Below are 10,765 nucleotides of genomic sequence, written 5' to 3' on the forward strand. Positions count from 1 at the left end.
AAATAGGGTTTGCAGGAGCTCATCACAATGTCTACATGGTGGGACACCGACTAGCAAAGGACTTGACCGGTCATTGACTCCAGGACTCTGGACAGCTCCCAGACCAGCAACTTGCTCCCATAAGACTGCCGACTTACCTGATGGTTCTGTTCTGGCGATCTAAGCCAGGCTCGAAGCCTTTCCAAATGAGGAGTGCCTCCCAAAGAGGCCTGTTGTCTTGTATGCCAAAACTGTAAGCTCTGACCTATCTCATCCTTGTAGGGGAGTCATAGCATTCTGCCCTTTGACAACTGCAGGACATTGCCTGCTGTTCTCAGTTTTGTGAACAGTTTTTCTGAGGACTGTTTTAATTTAATTTAATTTAATTTCAATGGAAAATATTATTAATATCTGTGCAATACCAGGCTGATGTTTGAAAAAACAATTAAACCCTTGGTGACTTGCTTGCTCCTTTTTTAACCAAAAGAGAAGCCTTCTGTACTAGCAGTGTGTGCTTCCCTTCTCAAGAGGAAAGGACACTAGTCTTATGCAAGTCGCACAGAACTTCAACAGCAATCTCACGCGGCCTTAAACAGACATGCCAGTGGCTCCTCAAGTCAGCCCACTTGAATAAGAATGCGGAATTCTGAGAGCATTCTGCAGAATCTTAATTGTTGCCTGGTGTTCCTCTGGTGCTTGGCCATCTGTTGTTGGGTCCTCAATGGTGTCTCCAAAAAAACCAAGGGCTCGGACCGTGTTAACTTTGGCCCTTGAGCTCTGTTGAGCTGCAGTTCTGTCTACTTAGTTTTGAGACCTAGATCCAGTGATACAACAGACACACAAATTCTTTCTCTCTTGATTGGACTGCTTCTCCAGACACACTACATGGGGCCTCTATGACTGCCTCATTCTGGTTGATACTGGAGCCTCTACTCCTGTCTAGGCATGGGATTCCACCCCCCCTTCTTCCATTCTGTCTGCAGCCTGTTGAGAGGGGCCACGACATTTCCTTCCGGGATGGAATCGTTCTGTTCTGGAATGGGCAAAGTAGGCCATTGTTAGTGGGTCATCATCCTAATTCAGTTAAAAGAGCAACCCTGCATTTTACGAGGATGACACAGAAAAGGGGCACACCCTTCTGCATTCTTCTGCTTTAATTAAAATAGTCACCAAACACTTTCTGCATGGACTAACAACCCAAGCTGAGGCTAAGGAGAAGAATGTTGCTTTGTTTCCTGCATCACTGGAAGCTGTGCCCGTAATTTAATCACTGTGCTAATTAAGAGGTCATCTGTAGGATCAACCCAATACCGGCTTTCCCCCAAGTTCACCAGGGTCAACTTTTCCAGTAAGTCAAGTCTGATCAATAAAGCCCAATGGGTTCTGCTTTCATAAATCAGTGGGATCAATTCAAATATATTGAGTGGAGATGCATGTATAGATTGGAGATAAGAAAGAGGCAATTGCTGGATGGGGAGGTGGGTGGCAGAGGAATTGCTGAAGTTTCAGGGCTGTTTTGGCAGTGTGGTTCTCAGCCCAGATAAGTCTTAAGGGGTCAGTTGTGCATCCATGCACTATACAATTCATACGTACAGTCAAGTGGATATTTTGCACCTTATTGACATAGTATGTCTGACCTTAGCAGAATGGATGAATAGCTATACTGAGAAGTATTTTGCCTGGGGGTTTTATGACTGTGCAGCTTGACCCGTGACAGCTCATTCAGAAGGGCATTGCTTACTTCACTGGGATGCATATGCATGTCTGAACCTCTCTGGAATCTGCCCTGCAATTCTAGGACCGTTTCATTGGGAAGAAGCTTCACATCATTTAGTAAATGCAGTTTATTATAAGTGGATCTCTAGGTACTGAGCACGCCACTTCCTCTGTACAGTTGAAACCTCCAAAGGTTTGCCGTTGTCTCTTACTCTAAAGGCATCCACTGGAAAACCGTAGGGCTGCTCTGCAAGGGGATTGTGCTTCTTGATTTGTCCTACACTAGAAACAAGTCCTCACTATTAAAGATGAGTATACACTGTGAATATCATTTATTTATTTATTTATTTATTTATTTATTTATTTACTTACTTACTTACTTACTTACTTACTTACTTACTTACTTACTTACTTACTTACTTACTTACTTACTTACTTACTTACTTACTTACTTACTTACTTACTTACTTCCTGCCCCATTAATGTAAAAGCACTATATCTCATCCCATTGGCAAACTCTTCTGAGTTCATACTATGGTAATTCTCTCTCTCTCTCAATCTCAATCTCTCTCTCTCTCTCTCTGTGCATGTGTTTTGATGAATTGTGTAAATCCATGAAAAATAAATACCAAACTCTTTTTTTGGATATTTAATCTCTTTTCCTGGATCATGATAGATCACTTCACACCCAACTGGAATCATCTGACGCTACAGTCACTGGATGTGAGTACCAATGGCTTGGATCAGTGGTTCTTAACCTTTGTTACTCAGGTGTTTTTGAACTGCAACTCCCAGAAACCTCAGCCAGCAGAGCTGATGGTGAAGGCTTCTGGGAGTTGCAGTCCAAAAACATCTGAGTAACAAAGGTTAAGAACCAGTGGCTTGGATGAAGGAAGCAACCATCATGGATTGTTCAATTATCATCCAAAGAGTTTTCATTGGATCTGACATTAAACTCATGCACAGAGTGAAATGTATGAGCCTAGAAGAGGAAACAGTCATAGGGATGTACATTGGTGCAAGAGACAATTGGGCTAATGTCTGTACATTTAATATCCTTCACTTCAATCTAAGAGCGCCCAGTTGTTTCCTGTTTGCCCCTTCACACACATATGGACACGTCTGATTTCATCCAGTCTGTTTGCCATCCAGTCCTTTTCTTGCATCCTTCTTGAGTAAGCTGAGAAGATGAAGAAAGAAGCAGCACAAGCTGGCGGAGTGACCTGCAGCTTAGAGCCAAAGAAATTAAGCTGCAAAAAGATAAACATTATTTCAAGTCGGATTTGAAGGATTAGTGCTTGTAATAAAGAGTATTAGGCCCATTCAGGGTGTTTTTTTTTTTCCAAGACAGCCTTCTTGATTTCTCCTCCCCTTCCTTTTCCAGGAGAGACTCCAGGTGCATTCCTGTAATTGGTGAAGCTATTTCTTTGCTTCCCACGCACTCTTCAGTAAAGATCTGGGAACTAAAACACACGGATCCTAATTTCTCTGGATCAAGACATGTGTTGTCTGTGTACTTGGTCCCTAATCGGTTGGGATCACCCGGAAAGAAACTAAGCAAAGAAAAAGACAGCATCAATGAAACAACAATGAAGTACAAGAGCATATCTGGAGTGATGAGACAAGAGGAACACCAGTTAATTTGATCGGTGGCATTGGTGTTGATTCTGGAGGTTTAAATCCAGATGGCCCCACAAGTAATGCAATCCAAATATTTGACTTTGTTGCACAAGGCACACACAGATGAACTTTGTCGAGGTAAACACATACAAATAGAAAACAAGAACTCTTCTTCATTTTGCTTGTTTGCATGCTATTGGATTGGCCAAACCACTTGCACGAGTAGACTTTGTCTAGAGGGGCAGGGTATAAGTCTAAATAAAGTAAAAAGTAAAGTGAAGGGACGTGGTGGCACTGTGGCCTAAAACCGCAGAAGCCTGTGCTGCAAGGTCAGAAGACCAAGCAGTCGTAAGATCGAATCCATGCGACGGAGTAAGCGCCCATCGCTCTGTCCCAGCTCCCGCCAACCTAGCGGTTCGAAAGCATGCAAATGCGAGTAGATAAACAGGGACCACTTTGGTGGGAAGGTAACAGCATTCCATGTCTAAGTCGCACTGGCCATGTGACCACGGAAGATTGTCTTCGGACAAAAACGCTGGCTCTATGGCTTGGAAACAGGGATGAGCACCGCCCCCTAGAGTCGAACACGACTGGACAAAAATTGTCCAGGGGAACCTTTACCTTTACCTTTAAAAAGTAAAGTAAACAAAATCTGGAGAAATGGAAAACCATAAAGAGAGAAACAAAGCTACCAATTTTTTAGTCAACAAACTTTTTGGGTAAACACTGAGGAGCACCATTAAATTTTGTTTTTGTTTTTTTAAAAAGCTAAACAGATTTGTGTCCCACCTGGCTTAATCTGTGTCCTAAATACAAACCAATTTGTAAATTTGCTGCTTCTTTTTTAAAGAACCGAATCTGGCCCTTCCACTCTGATCCAGACCTCACAGACATTGGATCCAGTCAGCATGATCCAGCTAGTAACCCTCACTTCACCCTCAAATTGGTGCAAAGTTCTAATGTGCACCCCATCTTTCCTCTGTTGAGTTAAAAAACAAACAGACATGGTTTACCTCCTCTTTACCACAAGCCTGTGAGGTAGAGTCCAGCTGAGGTAGAATGATGGGCCCAAGATTTCATGGCTCAGTGAGAAGACTTGAGGAAAAGTTGGCACTCGAGGACTGAACCTGGATCTCACAAGTCATAGACCACCAGTATAATCACTCTACTGCCGACATGCTACATGATTCTGTTTCAAATTTTTGTGCATTTATTTCAACTGTCTGCCCTTTTCTTGACCCTTCTTGCAGCTAACATTCTCTTTACAAGATGAATAAAATAAGCATGACAGTTCTGATCCAAAAGGAAAAGTGGCCTTTGCCAAATACTGTTCAACGAGGAAAAGACCCACCTCCCCTTCCCTCTGGGGTGAGGCTGGGGGGCAGGCGGGTTGGGCTCACCAGAAAATACAACTTCATTTGCTATAGAATGCCTTTGTTGAAGAGCCATTTGGAAACAGGAATTAAGAACATACTAGTCTAGCTTTCTAAGCCATTTTTGCCTCTAGTATTTGATTTAATTTGAATTACTCTTATTATTAATCATCATCTTGGAACCCTATGGGTCATCAAGTCCATCCCCTGTGAAGGAGGTTCTGTGGGGAATCGAATTCCCAGTCTCTGGCTCTAAACCACTGAGCTAGCCAGCAGTTCTTCAAGATGAAGCAAAATACAAATTGATCCATATGTTCAGACAGGTGAATGCTAAACTAAAACCTTTTCAATTGTCTGACATGCCACCTGCCACTGGTGGTGTTATTAATATTATGGTGGTGATAAGTAATATTATATTTCTGGATAAGCAACAATGCAATATATACCTCATACAAGTTGAAGCTTCATTAACAAGGAAGCTCAAATGTACAGACATTAAATTTTTTTTGCAAAGCACCAAATATTAAGCAAACATGGAAGCAAGGTCAGGTCATCTTCCACCCCATACCAATTTCAGTGGCTGGTATCCTTCCAAAGGGATGTGGTGGCACTGTGGGGTAAACTGCAGAAGCCTCTGTGCTGCAAGGTCAGAAGACCAGCAGTCGTAAAATCGAATCCAGGCGACGGAGTGAGCTCCCATCGCTTGTCCCAGCTCCTGCCAACCTAGCAGTTCGAAAGCATGTAAAAATGTGAGTAGATAAACAGGGACCCACCTCGGTGGGAAGGTAATGGCATTCTGTGTCTAGTTGCACTGGCCACATGACCACAGAAACTATCTTTGGACAAAACGCTGGCTCTATGACTTGGAAACGGGGATGAGCAACATGCCCTAAAGTCAGACTGGACTAAATGTCAAGGGGAACCATTACCTTTATCCTTCCAAAATCTTTGATTACCAAGTCAGAATAACTGCTGATTGCAGCTATTTGCTCTTCCTGAAATTAAAAAAAAAAAATATCAGTGATTTTGTGAAAAAGTTACCCTACCTTGTTAGGACTTGATTCCTAAATTTTTGGCATGACTCTGTCTGGTCTGCACACATGCCATTAGCAATGCAAATTAGATCACATTTATTGCACTAACCATACACGCTGCTAATAACACCCACATCCCGAGTATCAATGCATCTAGCAGGATGAATTCCTACAAAATTCTATTGTGCTGGGAAAGAATTCCTCTTCTAAACCATTGTTTCTTGTGTACACAAGACCTGTGATGGGAGCAAATGTGTGGGAGGAGGCAATACTCTCCCTTCCTCTCTCTCTCTCTGATATCAAAATCTGATCTATAACAAAGATATTCCAAGTCTGACAAATTTTAATCATTGCCTTTAATGAATGTGTGGCGGGTTTCTTTTTCTTTTTAAAAGACCAATCTGGCTGAACCCATTAGTCTATTTTGATTATTAAATGCACCAAGTCCTCCCCTCACTGCACCCCTCGTCCTCTTCATATTAGTTTCTCATCAGTCCCAGCTCTGATTTTTAATCAAAACAGTATTCAGAATATGATTCCTAAAGATTATATTTTGAGAGATTTGCGATACATATCTTGCTGGTATGACAGATTGCAGGGAGGTCTGAGGTAGCGGGATAATCTTTCCCAAGGCTAGCTTGACCTTTAATAAAAGGAGAATTGGAAAGGGGGGAGAGATAAATACAAATCTTACAAGACTCCAATAGGTCACCTTCAGTCGCTGGCTCTTAATGCACGGTGGCTGGAATTGGAGGGTGTCCTCTCTCTCGCCAGCCTTTTCTGAATTAATCTCCCTAACGTAAATGGGTAGGGCTGGAACAACGCCAAATGACAGCAACTTGAAGTGGCCTTGAGCATCTTCAGGGGTGCCAGGGTGAACTTGTCCATACATTGCAGAGATGGACTGATCTGTCAGTTCCACTTTCTCGTCGCTTCCCGTTGTATTTTTCTTCGTATGACCATGACTACCTTGAAACAGATCTGATCTCATCTGATTTCAGAAGCTAAGCAGGCCTGGTTAACAGCCAGATGGCAAACCACCAAGGAATATCATAGATGGGCAGGTTACTCTTGGAAAGAATCTTTCCTGAAACCTGGGAGAAGGGTCACTGATGGTCAGAGTTTGACAATACTGGGGTCAATGGGCCATAGGGCTGACTCAGTATAAAGCAGCTGCTAAAGATCTTTCTTTCTTTTTTTAATATCTTGAACTACAAATCTCAGTTCTCCATTCTGTGTGTTTTACCTGACTACCAGACACCTTACAGACGCCTAATGTGACTCACCTGGGGAAAAGCGGTGGTCCAAGCTCCATGTTCCTGCCCCAGTGCTCTATGGGAGCTTTTTTTATGAACAGGAAGCTAGGCAGAACTAGGCCTAGTTCAGCTTCAAATCCTTCCATTTGAGGCCCTCCTCCAGATGAGTCACAATTAGATGTTTATCTATCCGGTAAAGTTCCCAATAAAGAGTTATGGGATTTATATTTTAAGAAATCCAAAAATTCCATCCCTAGCAGCTTTCTGCGTTCCATTCAGGAGCCATTTAAATTTAGCTCCTGAAAGTTGTGATTTTTTTTCAACATTACATTTGTTTCATTCTGGATTCATTCATTCATTCATTCATTCATTCATTCATTCATTCATTCATTCATTCATTCATTCATTCATTCGAATTTGTATGGATATTCATGTGCACCTTTGTGCTCATTTCTCTTAATGCATGGATTTTCCCATGCCATTCTGGAAACATTTTCCCTAAACTACTACTGTTTGGAATGGGATTTTCACCAAGATTATAGAAGGATCTCCTCCTAAACAAGCATGGATTTTAAAAGGCAACTCAATGTTGGGTTGTTGGTCAGTTTGAAATTACTAAATCTGGCAAGTTTGATTACAATCAGAACAAATCTGTTCCACATGCATCATATGTTGTACTACTGTGGGTTGGTGCTCTTGGTTTCCTTTAAAACATCCTACACTCCAACGGGCTCAACTTACAGGAAGCCAAATTCAGGGTGAATATTGGGAAACATGTCTTAACTGCTAGAGAAGTATGACAATGGAACCACTTACCTTGGGAGGTGGTGAGTGCTTGAATGCTGAAGGCATTCAGGAGAAAATTGGACAACCATCGGTCAGATCTGCTTTGACATGGATTCCTGCCTCGAGCAGAGGGCTGGATTTGATGGCCTTATAGGTCCCTTCCAACTTATTTATTCTATGACTATGATTTCTAGGAGATACTGCGGCTTTGGTGAATTTCCAGGAGAATCCAAATCATTGATCTGTGTCCATATAGTTTGTTACAAGACAGCATTTCCAGTTGATCTCAAAAGCTGTGTTCAGACAGAATGATAAGTCTGGTATGAATAACAATCCATGCAGGTTTAGAGTTTTTTCAGAGTCTACACCCATAGCTTAGTGGTTTAGGTATCTGGCTCCAAAGCCAGAGTTTGGGAGTTCCATTCCCTACCATGCTTCCTTGGCAAGATCTGGACTCCATGATTCATAGGATCTCCTCCAGCTTGGCAGTTCTAAGATGATGGTTGGATTATATTAAATTAGACTAGAATATGGAGTCAACACAGTCGTGGGAGAACTTGAGCCTATTCCCTCCACCCCCAGGTGGTGATATTGTGTCAAGGACTTCCTTTCTCAGAAGATGGGCTGTGACATTCCATGGAGGAGTGTGTTCCACAATGTCATCAAAGGCAGACTCACATCAAGAGTCTTGCAGCAGTCTAATCCCAGTCTCATCATAGTTTCAGTCATGGTTACTTACTCTGCATATGCAAAGGGGGAAAATAACTCTTTCTTAACAAGCCAAAGTGGAGAAGGACACTCCTGGCTACCACAGGACACAACTCTATCACCATGTAGGAGAACCAGTTTCTCTTGGCTTGAAGCAATCTTATCTCCGGAGGCAGTGCGGTGTCAGGAGGAAGGGCAGGAGAAAGAACTCCCTGATTAGATAGAAATGTACAAACTTGTGCGTTGTCATTGCTCATTATTCTCCAATTAGCAAACATGCAGACACTTCCACCTCCCAGATTATTTCCACCTGTTGCTCCCTCTCTCTCCTCTGCCTCTCTGGGGCCAGGAGGAACTAGAAATACTCGGTGGGTGCCAGCTGGGTTAGGAGGAAGCTTTTTGAAACAACCACACAGAGTTGTTATGCTAATGGTGTTCAAATGTGGATTAGAACATCCCATCTCTACAGTTCATTACCCTCAGTCAAAGAGAGCGAGGGGGAAAAAATGCATGCGTGGCATTGTATGGGATCATGTCTAGCCCCACTTGGAATTTCTGGGGCAGCTGATGCCAACCTCTCCTCAACCAATGAGAGCTGCTAATGAATTTTTAGCCAAGTTAATTGGAACACTCAACAGAGCCCCTGGCACCCAGGCTATCCATGAAAAGCTGGCTTTGTGCACTGGAGACGAGTGGGTTCCTTTACGCATCCTGCCTCTTCTAAAAGCCTCTGTGCCCGGCCTGTGACCTGGGGTTGCCCGTGGGATGATACCAAGGAAGGATTCCACCACCCTTGCTGATCAGAAGCAGCTTCAAGCCTGAGTGGTTGCTGTGACCTACATTCCCAATCTCAAATAAAGTAAAAGGGACTGGAAAAACCAATGCTCTTCTCTGGACCAAGGTGGGAAGCAGCCTCCAGTTCTGTTTTTTTTTTTTTGCAGCAGGCCATCTTTGCTTTCAGTTCCCAAGGAACTCCAGAGATGTAGAAGGCGAAGACAGACAGACTGAGATTCTCCTGGTGAAGAACAAGGGTGGAGAAATGCATGTATGAATTGTTCCATAATCCGGCTGAAGGAGGACTGCTTGAGAAGCTGCGTTTCTCACCCCGGTTCTTCACTACTTTCCATCATAAACCATCTACAAGGAATTAGGCCTTCTCCACTGTAGCACCAACATTCTGGAATCAGCTCCTGGTTGAGCTGTGCCCGGCCCCCTCCATCCTAACATTCAGAAGGCTACCGAAAATGCTGCTTTTCAGGGAGGCCTTTCCATGTAACCCTCCTTGATCCTTATGCCTCCTGCTCCACCATTTACTTGGAAATTATGCCTCTTGTGGTATGCTGACCCTACATGTGTGATGTGCTTTATTTATGATTTTTGGGTGCTGATTGTGTTGTCTTTTATTTAATGTAAAACCACCGAGATTAGAGCTTTGCACTAATGAGGCAGCATATTAAGCAAGCAAGCAAACAGACAGACAGACAGACAAATGATTTTTGAAACATAAATGCAAGAGGAAAAAAGAAAGGAAAAAGAATACAGTGGGGAAGAAAGGGGAAATGCCTAGAATATGACTATGGACTAGGTTGTCTGGTTTTGATAGTTTAGTGGTCCAATAACGGTATTCCCCATCCTTGTGTTTAGACTTTCAAACCCTGTAATAATCAGCAAGAATGCATTCTTTTTTTTATATGTAACTTTCCAAGCCCTAAGTTTAGCAGCTGTGGGGGAGTGAACTTCTTCTTGTGAAGGAAGTGGGAAATTAAGAGGTAGACCTTTCTCCCTGTGTCCTGCAGCCTTGATGTCACTCCTAGCCATATCAACCATGTATTTCAAATATATGTGCATGTTACCTTGTTACATGTTGCCAAGTCAGAAGCAACTTATAGCAACCCATCCATTGCATTTCTATGCTGTCTTTCTCCCACCAGTGGGATCAAGGTGGCTCGTGGTAGCCAGATAAAGTTTTCAAGTGAAATATTTAAGGATTGGTTTTACTAGTTTCTCTCCCGCCACCCGTGAATTTCCATGGCTAAGGGACTCAAACTCAGGCGTACTGAGCCCTAATCAAAGATTATCTATTGCACCACAGTGGGTATCCAGCATATCCTCTCTCTGTGTGTACCTATGTATCTATATTTATATCATTTATACCTATCACCACATACTGTTTGGTTCAACACTACAAAACACTGATGTCTGTTGACCCTGGAATCAGGTGTCATTTCAGGACTTCAACATCTGCTCGTAGGCTCTTTGTTTGCGTTGTTTTTACCTGCTGTTCATCCGAGAA

This window comes from Pogona vitticeps, chromosome 10 (assembly GCF_051106095.1).
Source record: "Pogona vitticeps strain Pit_001003342236 chromosome 10, PviZW2.1, whole genome shotgun sequence".
NCBI classification, from domain to species: Eukaryota; Metazoa; Chordata; class Lepidosauria; order Squamata; family Agamidae; genus Pogona; species Pogona vitticeps.